Source organism: Rhipicephalus microplus, chromosome 9, assembly GCF_043290135.1.
Source record: "Rhipicephalus microplus isolate Deutch F79 chromosome 9, USDA_Rmic, whole genome shotgun sequence".
In the NCBI taxonomy this organism is placed as follows: Eukaryota; Metazoa; Arthropoda; class Arachnida; order Ixodida; family Ixodidae; genus Rhipicephalus; species Rhipicephalus microplus.
In genome coordinates this window covers 46426381-46439267 of record NC_134708.1, presented here as the reverse complement: position 1 = coordinate 46439267, position 12887 = coordinate 46426381, and the positions used below count along the sequence as shown (strand labels likewise).

The window sequence follows — 12887 nt, the reverse complement described above, 5'->3', positions numbered from 1 at the left end:
CTTATAATCGACAAAATTGTGCACTTCTGCGTCATCTGAGAACCAGGTTTCAGAGAAAGCTAAAAAATCAAAACAACCATCTAACTGAGATAAATATGCCTCGGTTTCTACATGTTTATTTCTGAGGCTTCTTGTGTTCATGTGAAAAAGTGAAGCGTGTTTCTTACGGAAGCAATCCTCAACTTGTACTAAGCTATTGAAATGCTCAGAAGTTAAATGAGTAGCCATTGTTTACTAGAATCAAGGGAGTTTCTAATCAGGGGGTGTTACGTAATTTTGGCCAGATCATCCTCGATTGAGATTTTGATTGCGCGCATGTCAGGCTGCTTGCGCACAAAGATTCTGCCCTCTGAAGTCCAGACGAACTGATAATCTTTTTCTCTTGCTTTTTGCTTCACCATCCAGAGCAGTTGTTTGTTGGCTGCAGTCAAGTTGTCAAAGAATTTCACTCCCGGAAGCCTGTTCATTAGTTGCTTTCGTTTCGCGAACCATTTTGCCCTTACTGCTCTTGATGCAAATCGGAGGATAGCGACTGGAGGCTTGCCTTCTTTGGTCGGGAGGCGGTGCAGCCCGTCAATGTCATTCTCAGATAGTTCAGGGACCTCAAGACAGCGCGCTATTTTATTAACTTCTTCAAAGAGGCTTTCATTCTCGTGAGGAGTAATGCCGTGAATTTCGATATTCTGTCTTCTACTGTACTGCTCCAATTCGCTCACTTGTCGTTTCAACACCCTAATTTGCATAACTTCTGGCGACTTCTCTACAGTTTCGACTCGGCGACGCAAATAAGAAATGTCCTTCTCTTGCCGAATGAGAGTATCTTTTAGTTCATCATAGGTATCAGACAAGTGCTGAACAGATGTTTCGATGTGCCGCACTGTATCCTGCAAGCCCATTAGTCTGTCTAATTTTGTCTCTAGCACAGAGATTTGCGACAGCTTCTTGCTGATTTCTGCCAGCTGTGCCTGCAATAGGCCAGACGCAGTTAGTGTCTCACCCCGGCAGCCACCGCATTTTTGGGTTTTTCTAGATGAGTCTTTCATTGACCGAAAAGATCGGTCACCGATTCCACTGCACTTTCCAACATGAAAAACCATGCTACATTCAGCACATGTCACAACTAGATCTTTTTCTTCGAACTGTACCTCGCAAGATGAGCATCTAGCGACAGCAGACATAGCAACGAAGCTTCCAGAAGGCGAAACCCATACAAGTACAATAGCTTGAGGGGCAGCAGCAGCAGTGAGACAACGGAATTAATGCTAAGGTATCGAGTAATAAAATTGTATCACAAACCTGTAATGAATACAGGATGCGCTTAGTCCACGATGTGTTGATCCGTGTCACTGCTACCGCTGCCGCCCACAAAGTGATGGTAGCTGGCCTCTGGTTGACGCTTTTAAGGGCTGGCCACGACGCCAATCTGTACACGTGTCTGTACTTCCAGGCTTGACCGCGGTGACAGCTGTCGGCGCTCGATAAAAAGATATCTTGGTTGTTCCTTCACTGCTGGATTCTGTAATGAATACAGGATGCGCTTAGTCCACGATGTGTTGATCCGTGTCACTGCTACCGCTGCCGCCCACAAAGTTTCGCTGCGCAAGCCACAAGTGCTTTATAACAAAGTTGCATCTTGCAAGAAAATGTGTCTTTTAAATCCGAAAATATATAGCTTACTTTAAAGACGATAGTTTTTCTTGGGGACCTTCGACGCAAAAATTTTGGTCTGTCTGTCTGTTAATATGTCTGTGTCCACTCTCAATGGCATTGGCTACTTTGAAACGGTTGACCCCATGTTGCTCAAGATTCCGCGTTCATGCTAGTGCGATTGCGAATTAAAAAGCAATTATTGCACATGTTTGGGGCACCATAACAACACGTATATATTCTGCATGTGCGTATTTTACTAGAAAAGGCATACATAAGAAATTTTAAGGACCGTACCGCTTATCACGCTACGCTGACCATGCAACGCTTGCACGGAAAGGCGAGTGTTTCCAACGCTTTGCTAAGACGAGACGGTGGTGACACCTACTTGTCGCCTTGCGTTCTACACCTTATCACCTCTGAGACGGGCGCGCACACCCGTTCATCCTAGAAGTGCCGTTCGGCTGCCTCTCAAGTCGATGAGCTCGGAGCATCCGACCGTCGTCGTCCAATCGCCTCTCGAAGTCGATGGGGTTGTAGCATCTGACTGCTGTCGTCGAGTCGTTGCAACCTGGGTTGACGCCATCACTCCGCTGAATCCAATGGTTGCGACCTGGGTTGACGCTATCCCACCGCTGCCATCTAGTTTTTGCGACTCCGGGTCCTGCGGGTCTCAGTTTGGTAGCGGGCCCCCGTCCTAGGACCCATCGTCAAACAAGTCAGATAAGGCGCTCGTAAAAACAGCAACAATTTATTTACTTGGTTAGTAACCGAGAATTAGAAAGGAGGTGATTAAGTGATCAGAACTGCACATGAGAGCTGTTTAACTGTAGAACTTCAAATACACAAAAGTCTTCGGCTTATATAGCGCCTCGTTGCCAACACTGGGCACATTGTTCGCGGCTTCCGCCAATAAGGCCCTCCATGGTCTAGGTGCTCCACCCACGAAGGAGAGGAAAGACACCACACAATGCATGTGGAGAGGGCACAGTCCACACGATGCCCACATATGGTCACCAAAGCACTGCTCCGACGTTTTCGCACACGTCACCAAGTTTCGTGCACGTCCGATGATTTTGGTTTCCAAGATTTTTCTGGCAGCTGGGTGAGGTTCAAAAAAACCGGCTACCAGTACACATGTCGAATTTGCCTGACTCTTTGGATAGGACAATGTAGTGGGGGGCCAGCATATCCTCAAAATATGCCACCCTATTCAGCCGATCCGATGGAGAAGAGGGGAAGAAATAGTCAACTAATCCCTCGTCGCCCAGGCGGGCTCCGGCAAGGGCCACAGCAGATAGTGCATTATCCTTTTCTTCATTCCACATTCCATTCCTGGTTGTTTGCTAGAAGCTGTGGCTTAGCTGCACATATCCCGGGGCTCCGCTTGTCCTCCCAAGATGCAGTCACAACCAATTTGGCTTTAGCTTGCAGCCTGAACTGTAAATACCATGCTGGTTCCGAGATTTCCAGATTCTCGGTGACCTCGAAAATGGTCCAGCTGCCTCCTTGTCTGCCTCGAAAGCCTTGCTGGCAGCAAACACAATGGCCTTTCTTGAGTAGAGCTCACAATGACCTCTCTTGGCTCGTGGGTTTTCTTTGCGTGAACCAGTCCCGAACCCCTCGTTCAGGTTTTGCCGAAAGAAATTCAACCCGTCTTGACAGCACACCCTGGCTTGGAATGTGTCGAAATATTTTCGTCCCGTTCACAAAGGCAAAAAAACTTCAATAATGATGACGGTCGTAACAGTCTCTCGCGCGGTGGGGTGAAGATCTCGATGGGCTGAGGTTTGCAGCCACAGTTCAGAGGGATCAGCGCTGACGTCTGGTCTGGTGAAGGCTGTCCTTGATGAAGTAGTGACCACCTGCATCATTTTGGCTCAACAGACATCACATACGCATATGAAACACAACCCCTCACCTAGTGAGCGCCAGACAATTCCGTCAAACCCCACCAGGCATATTTACCCTTTTACCTAATTAAAACAAGTACACTAGTTATTCTGAATTCCTCTCCTACGTTTGAGTGAAACAGAATAACAGTATCGGAAGCGCACCCAACCTGAAACCCTGAATAGTGGTGTCCTCAATGTACTCACCATGAGTTCAACGAACTCTAAAACGCAACAAAAAAACAACAAAACCTCGTCAAAACCTCGTCAATGGGTAAAAGTGAAATAAGAGAAATGTAATGTAAAGGAACAAGGTGCCATACGAAAGAAGCAATATCCGGTGCGTTTTTCGAATATTACAAAGAGTTATTCACACCAACAAGTGTATACGCAGATCGTTTTAATAGCGATTTCATTTCATTGATGCCAAGACTTGATGATGAAAGGAAGGAAATTTTCGAATTGCATATAACAGAGCGAGATGTTGAAAAACCAATTGATAAGTTAAACAATGGTAATTCTCCAGGACAAGATGGCCAGAGTGCTGCAGTGTACAAGGAATTAAAACACGTTATCTCGCCTATCTTAAGGGAAGTATTTAACGAGGCTTTTAAATGTAAATAACTTCCACCATCGTTTTTGTCAGCCCGCACGGTCTTAATACCTAAAACAGAAGATCCCGCGAAGTTAAGAAGTGTTACTGCATATAGACCAATCAGCCTAACTAATGTTGACTATAAAATATTTGTGAAAATATTGGCTGAGAAGACTCCAGACAGTTATGACAAAACTGATTGGGCCCCACCAAACTTGTGGCATAAAGGGAAGAAAAATAATGACCAAAATAAACATAGCTCGATTAATCCTAGAAAGTTGTGACGCAATGCTTCAAATTGACCTCGAAAAGGCATTTGATCACGTGTCGCACGACTTTCTTCTTTCATTACTTGAGCACATTAACGTAGGGAGTTTGATTAGCGACGGAGTGCGCATGGCTTACACTGGATGCACGATGAGATTGGTAATAAATAAAACTGCGGGTGAGCGTATACCTGTGCTGCGGTCAGTCAGACAGGGGTGCCCACTATCGCCCCTGCTTTTTGCTATTTTTATTGAACCTTTCTGTTTAAGTGTAATCAATTACATTGCAATAAGCGGCTTTAAATTGCACGAAACTGAGGTTAGCCTCCTTGCATACGCAGACGACATTGCAGTTTTCTGTACAGATTATGAGAGTATAATGCATGCTGTAAATGCCGTGAAAACTTTTTGCCAGGCGAGTGGTAGTGCCGTGAACTGGGATAAGTGCCTTGGCTTCTGGCATGGGGAATGGGACGTCACGCCAAGAGTATTTTCAAATATTAAACGGCAGGAAACACCAGTGATGTATTTAGGAGTGCCGCTGGAGTTCTGTCACGACAGAGAACCGTATTGGAAAAAAGAAACACAGGCATTGCGCAATGATGTAGAAAAATGGAAAGGTTGGGGTATTTCGATATTCGCACGGGCCACAACGTGCAACTTGTTTCTGGTGAGCAAGCTGTGGTACGTAATGCAGGTTTTGCACTGCAGTAGAATAAGTGTACAGAAAATACACAGAGTATTTGCGATTTTCATATGGAGCTCTGTACGGGAAAGATCAAGCCGCACAAACCTGTTCAGAAAAGTTAGAGATGGCGGGCTCGGATTACTTCATTTCTACATAAGACAACTTGTCAATCGATTCCTTTTTGTGCGTGATGTTGATGACCCCTTTTTGAGAATCGTTATACAACTAAGGTTATCTAGTTATACAACTAAGGTTATCTAGAGTGCTGCCGGGATTTATCGTACCATCATCAAATATGCAAGGACCCATACAAGGGTATTTAAAGGAAGTTGTTTAGTCTTTCCACTTTTTGTCAGTGAGATTTTCGTTAGAGTATCTGGTTGAAGTACCATGTAAAAAATTGCATAAAGACCTTGTCGATGTTTTACGGCCTGTACTATTTTACCGTCAGCTATATTGTGCAGGCCCAGGACAGGATGTTCTGAAACGTGTTAATAGAATGCTTGTAGCGCCAGGGGTCAAAACTTTTTTCTTTAAATTACATACTGGTACCTTACCAGTTAAAACATGGTTGTAGGATAAGGGAATATTCGTGCCATGGAGCACAAATTGCCACTTGTGTAATAAACCGGAAACAATTGAACACGTGTTTAGAGATTGCTGAAGCGGGGACTTTTTCTGGGACATACTACAAAGAACCTTGAAAAAAGAATTACCGTTAAGTCCACATGGCATCCGTTTTTTTTCGGTTAAAAACGAGGCAGGTGTACCTTATCATCTCATAATGCTTCTGGGCCTGCACAGTATATGGAAAACCCGATGTGCCTTTGAAAACGCGGATGTAGAAGTGCTAGCTGTGCGCCAATATTTTTGCGAATCTGTGTGCCATTTTTTTGAAATGCTGAAAGGCCAAGAGGATGTGCCAGACTGGATTGGGCGCATTCAGCGATTGTTACGAATGCCCAAGTATTGATTAAGGTCAGCCAAGAGCTGACAGTACCTCAATGATTTTTGTCGGTGTATTTTGTGACGCACTTGAATTTGGACCAATATGTAAATATGTAAATTGTGAACAGTCATGATATGCAAGGCAATAAAGAAAAAAAAACATTTCGGCTTTGTGGTAGGACACTTGCTTGCAACACAAACAGCCCGGGTTCGATTCTCAATGAGAACGAAAATTTTATTTTTTATTTTATTTCCTTCTTTCTGGATTTTTCGCTCACGGACCATTTTTCGCTCAAAACCAACGGTGAAGACACCGGAATTTTCGCGACAGTAGCTTTCTAACGCTAACGCGTTAAAAAAGTGCAGATGAAGAGACGCATTTTCTTGCCCCCGTACCATCCAATTCTTGGCGAAGCTTTCAGTGCACTTGCTCGTAAAAGAGGAGAGAGAAAGCATTAGAAGCATGCAAGAAATCTCCATAGCCCCTCTCACACCTGCTGTATTAAAAAACCTTTGCTACATATGATTTGTGAAGCAGAATGCACTAATATTGCAACATTTTCATAACTCGGAAGCCTGTTGCAGGACCCCTTTAAATCTTTCGCTGTCACTGACGCACTGCTACGCTGTCGTATATCCTCCACACATTTAAAGGGGCCCTGCAACACTATTTGAGCATGCATTTTTCATCGGTTCTTGTGGTGATGAGGAACGCGCTGATATTGTTGTGCAAACAGCAACGCCAAAATCAACAGTGTTAAAACTTTATATCATGGGACAAACTACCTTGATTTCAGGCTGTGGTGATACACACCGGCTATTTATATTATGAGAAGTGATGTTGTGTCATGTGACGGCAGATTGTTCGCTTTTGATTGGCTTGACGCAAAAATAGCACGCCATATTCATTTCGTGGTAGCTAGGCCATACGTGTGAATGCTAAAAACAGCAAAAACCCTTTTTACAAATTCTCAGAAAGAAATCGCTACTGTTCCTCAACGATGTATCTTCAGAACAACGAAGGCAACAAAGAGCCTGCGAACGAGGTTATGGTACGCCAGACATTAAAGATGGAAACACCTGCGGCCTTTTTAGCGAGCCAAAACTGCACCAGGGGGTGGGCGCAGGCGTTGCCGTAGAATGCGTCTTGCCAGCAAGCCGAGAAGTGACCCCGCGCAAAACGTATGTGTGTATCTTACACAGTGTGATTGTTCTAGTACACTCTAATGTGACCGTAGGAGCATCTGCTACCCGACGCACGTGGTTCGTAGCAACAATGCTAACGACGCCGTCAAAAAGAGCGGTAGCGAGGTATTATGTGAAAGCCACTATGAGGTGACATTTCGGTATATCTTTACGAGACGCGCGCTGTGATTGAAAGCGGTCTTTGACGTCAGCAGGCGAGTGAACTGCGAAAAAAAAAAAAAACGTTTCATGCTGTCGTCTGTTCGAGCTTTGAACTTTCAGGACTCTTAACTTCACTTTCTTTGCACCAATTCCCATAATTTTTGTTGCATTCATCTCAGTAAGCATTGCTACACGCATTCCAGTGCTACATCAGCCTGTCCAAAACTGTTGCAGGGCCTCTTCAACCACTTTTCTGGTCTCCACAGAACTCAATTGCATTACTTGTTTCCAAGCGCTTCGAGCTGCCTATGACTTCGCCCTGTCAACTGCTAGCTTCATGGGTAGCTCAACTGGTAGAGCGACTGCCCCGGAAAGTCGTTGGTTCTGGGTTCAATCCCCGAACCAGGACGAATTTTTCAGTCACTAAGAAGGTGTTCTTTCTGTGAAATCCATATGAACTTCCTAGAGGCTTCATGCCACAAACAGGTGGTTGTGTCTTTTCCCTTTCTTCACTCTTCTGCTACCTTGAAAGTTGCTGCAGAACTCATTTGCATTAAATCTAGCTTAAAGCTTAACCTCTGCAACATCTGGCCTTTGCATAGTGTTTTTGCAGGAAAGTCAAGATGCAGACATCTAAAACAATGAAGCAATATCTCTGTACATGAGCCACCTGTGTTCGTGGTACCATGTTTCAATTGTCCCCACAAAAAAAAAAGCAAATGCTTAAAGTGATCTTGAAACCTTTTTAAAAATTATCTTATCGAGTGGCTTGGCTGAACTAGGTGAAGCTCATTTGAATAAAAAGTTGATGAAAGCCCTTCTGTATGAAGATAGCCACCTTTAATTAAAAACTAAAGCATACCTTCAAGGATGAGCAATCATAACTAAACCACGTATTGTGCGATTCTCGGCCAAAAAGCCATAAAATGTGGCAGGCATGCTCCACCATTTTGTCGATCGTGCACACCATGTATACTCCACATCTAAAGAGGGCAAACTTGATCAGTTGGACACATGACGTGCCGAGTGCTATATCAGTGGAGTTTAAAAAAAAATGAGCTAAAGCTACCACAGCAGATTACTGTGTAATGGCACACTGTGTTCGGTGGAATTGTGCATGTTTAATGCCTTATAACAACGTTGACACTATGCACAGCATTTAATCTATTAGAGATCTGAACGACTCGCACGAAAGGTGCAATGTCTTCTTGAAAAATTGTCGAAAGAGTTTTAGATATTCACATGAACTGCAGAGGTGGCATTCCATTAGCAAAGTTGCAAAAGTGTTTTCTTATTAAGGAATCACTTAATATGAATGTTTTCATTAAGTAAGCAACAGGGCAAATCCTCATTGCACAGTCATTGTTGAAAGTATCAGTACTAAGAATTAAAAGGAATATAGAAACCCTGCTGATACATAAGCTTTGACGCGAAATCGCTTAATTATCGAATGAGCTAAGCGCTTGCTTCTTGTGTTCCTGTGTAAATGTTGAGCACTTCCTACCAGGAAGAGGGGTAAACTGTTTCAAGAATAGCAATGTTGTGTGCTTCATTTGCATAAAACCATGGTTATTTGCATATGTTACCACAATTAATGCACTGTACGGCACATCGTAGCATTATGACTCGAGTAGTAATCATTCTAGGCGAGACTAACAAGTGGGCATACTGGCATTGCATACTGGTCACAACCTTATTGACGTTATGACGACCCGCAGTAAAAATAACCGAATAGTCACACGCTCCAGCTCAACGCTGATCACAAACACGGACAAAAGTAATCGCAACAAAAGTAGCCAATGCTGGTTGCAGCGCTAAGACACACGGCGACGCTTGCTGTGGAAGTGCGCCCCTGGTTATTTTGACTGAGTGCATTCCAAGCTCTGCAGTCAGTGTTCAAAACACAGGCCACTGTTTCCAAGTTAAGCGTCATAAGGTAGTGCTGCAATAATGCATTACATACTTCCCAATTGCGATGACATACCAACGTTTTCGATATCACCCGCCTACACTTCTCGGGGATCGAAATACGAACTACATCGAACCACGTTCTAACGGCCCGAAGAGTTTGTAAAAGAAAGAAATAGGTAACATGCATAAGTTTGTTTGGAATCATGACAAAGAAAATAAACGGCAGTACATCACCTACGAATGTTCGCTGCCTGAGGGTTAATACACACGTTTCATCGTGCCGTCCATCGTGCGCGTTTGACGTTCCGCGAAGGTACCAATCATACCACGAATCCACTCGTCACTGACGCCTCAGATGACACCTACGCGAGTATGCTCAGCGAATTGGACGAATCTCCGCAGCGTCGAAGGCACATTGGCACTTCAATGACGGCGAACACAAGCTACTCAGGTGAGTCCGCAAAATGAAAGTGGCGCGTTCGTCTACCCAACGCCTCCTATAAAAAGATGCCTGCCGCATGAAAAAAAAAAAAAGAAACAGGTGCCACATCTTTTCTCTCCTTCATTTTGAAAATGTTCTTGGTCGCTAGCGTCACTTGTGGCGGATGGTGCAACAACGCAACACTTTGCATTGCCTCTGAAATAGTGGTGAACAGTTGCAGCTCTCGAACAACTCTCGACTGACGCGCCTCTATGGGCCGCAGATGAAGAACGCTGTGATAACAATGTCGGTCGCGAGCGCTACCGCGTGGAGTTTGTTTAAAACCGAAGGCAGGCCAACTCCGCTAGGAGCGCGAGCCATTCCTCAGGCATATTTCTAGAGGAGGCGTTGGTCTACCACATGAAGTCACAAACAAGAAGTAAAAAAAAAAACGCATTCCGCGTCGTTTTATGCCAGCACCATTAGGTTCGGTTTCGAATTCAAATTAGACGCAACTGTAAATTTCTTGTCCATTTTACTTCTTAAAACCTAATAGAGATGGTTATTTATCGCATGTATACGGCCATAATACAGAAAGTGAGCGGTTGTACATGTTAAGAGACAGAATATTTAGTGCAACAAATAGGCTGTCATTTTTTTAAAGCTTTTCTATTTTATTTTAAAGGACTATTTGGGAAGCAAGAAGTCCAAATAGTATTTTTGGAAGCAAATAAAATCGATGGGGAACAGAATGGGCCGGTAACATTGCTTTTAACATTTTGCCGGTAATTTTATCGTCCGGCGGCGACAACGCACTTTCCCGCCATTTCAACATAATTAGGCAAAGCAAACGACTAACTTCAATTTTCGCGAGCCACCTCACGTGGTGTACCGCAGGGATAAAAACCAGAAGGACATTCTTGTCAGAGCAAAAACAAACCCCTCCAAAATTCAATCAGGGTGCCATCTCAGCAGAAAAGCTCGCTGCAAGGTATGCCCACAGATGGTCACAACACGTGAATCGAATTCTGCATAACTTTCAAATTCTGCATAACTGAAAGCCTTAATTGTCACTCCAGTAACGCAATATACATGCTACATTGCGACAACTGTGGGCAAGAATATATAGGCCAAACAGACACGTCATTTTTACTGTGGTTCAGTTATCACCGGTACCACGTACACCACTTCCCTGCTGAAGCTACCGTTGTCTAGACATCTGCACCTGCCAAACCACAGTTTTGAAAATATCAGCGTAACCCTTTTCGCAGTCCGGTTTCTCAGACAGGCGCGAACAGCGTGAGGCATATTTTATTTTCAAATGCTGAACTTTAGTAGCCGGCATCAACGAGCACTCCGGAAGACTCTCCTGCCTCCGGGAAGTAAGCTAGGAGGAAATTGGGCAACAAAGATTCATAACTGGAGACCGTATGCCTGTTTTCTGACTGGCTCGTACGTGTACAGCGTCTTTTCTCCACGTGCACATACAAAAAGAAGAGCTAACGCTCGCCCACAACTCGAAGGCAAATGAAGGGAAACGAGCGAATATGAAAGGTAAAGAGCCGACCGACCCATTAAGCGGACACTCTTCCCTTACGCGCGACGGCACGGGCCCCTTCCGCCACCGCGGCGGCAATCTTGGGTGGCCCCACACACGTCGAGAACTGGCCAGCACAGGATGAGAACCAGATGTGGACTTACACCGACTTTTGGATGTGCACAGTCTGGTTTTGTGCTCAGCCACACTTCTTAGTGCTCAGCGTTCACAGTTTTTTTTTTTTTTTTTCACTCTCGCAAACCTCTTTCAAGGCGTGAGTGATGCGGCAGCAACCAAGTTTGAACGTCTACGTATCCTCTGACGAAGGGAGGACCCCTCCCGAAACTGTTAGGAAATAAACATATTTATCCTTGTTAACAACACTCTCGTTTTGTTATACTGATCGAGGCTCGAAATGTTTTCCTTCTAGCCTCTATTAGCCACCCTATCTCTATACTGAAGCCGCGGATAATGCGCCCAGGGTTGGCAACGCGGCGCTATATAAGCGGAAGTCTTTTTGTATATTTTAAAGCTCTACAGTTTTCATGTACAGTTCTTGACTTCTACTTGATCAACTCTTTTCGAATACTCAGTTACTAAACATGCAAATAAATTGTTGTCGTTATTACAAGCACCTCATCTGACTTGTTCGACGATGGGTCCTAGCTAGTACGGGGGCCCGCTACAAAACTGAGACCCGGTGTCGCAACAGCGGGTACCTACCGACTCCGTCGCCTACCGCTGCCGTACGTGTTGTCTCCTCGGGCTTGCACCCGTTCAGTTTTGCCTCACGATGCAAGTTTGAGGGCTCCTAGTGAGGCAAGTTGATTTAGCAGTACCCGAAGAGGGAGCAGAGCTTCGGGGTGTTTCTTCACCGAAAGTTATTACCTAAAATTGAGAACACCACTTGTGACTTTCCGAAACGTACCGGCGTGTTTGGCTGGCGCGGATTAACAACAACAAAAAACTAGTTGAAGAAACTCGGTGATATTTGCGTCTTCAGGTGTAACTTCATTCCGGGTAAGTGCCATAGCCAAGCACTTACCTGCAAACAGAGATAGCTTACAAAGATACTGTACATACAAACTTGTCCGCGACCACTGCGTGCACAATCAGCGTGTCAGGGAGGCGGTCAAAATCATGATGGCGATCGCGGAAATTCGGATATTGCATTGAAACAAACTGTGAAAATGGATGCGAAAGAATATTAGTTCCCTTTGAAATATAGCCGATAGGTTCGAGTTGGGGGGGTCAGGATTTTTAAAAATTGGTCAATTAATTCCCTAACACGGTCTCCAACATTTTCAGGTACTCCACTGTACATTAGCGTACAAAAAAAAGTAAAATACGAGGTGGGAAAGATGTCAAAACGTGCGCGAAAAAAAAAAAGGTGATGACCAGCATTACCGTGGCACGCACCACGCGAAGTCTCTATCTCCCTCGCATAATATTTTCCTCGGACGTACTGTTTAAAACACATTGGGGGGGGGGGGGGGGGGGCGTTTCTACTTTGGTGGCGTGGGCAGCAGCAATATAGTAATATTAATACTATATATCTTCTAAACTTGCCTAGCACTGCACGACTCCTTTTCGATGGGAGCTGCTGCGCTTCGCTCATCCACCCTTAAAATTGCG

General features: G+C 44.6%; 1 protein-coding gene across 8 annotated transcripts in view; it reads right to left on the bottom strand.

The window, feature by feature from the left end:
* The window catches only part of LOC142771727 (uncharacterized), a 189086-nt gene extending 178822 nt beyond the window's left edge, over positions 1-10264 (bottom strand). Inside the window, exons 1-2 of one of the 8 annotated variants that reach the window (XM_075873540.1) lie at positions 9529-10264; positions 1297-1516 (exon numbers count right to left, since the gene is read on the bottom strand). The gene's annotated coding sequence lies outside the window, so the exon portion shown is untranslated. The other 7 variants (XM_075873541.1, XM_075873543.1, XM_075873542.1 and 4 more) reach the window with 7 other exon arrangements.
* Positions 10265-12887: the final 2623 nt, after the last annotated feature.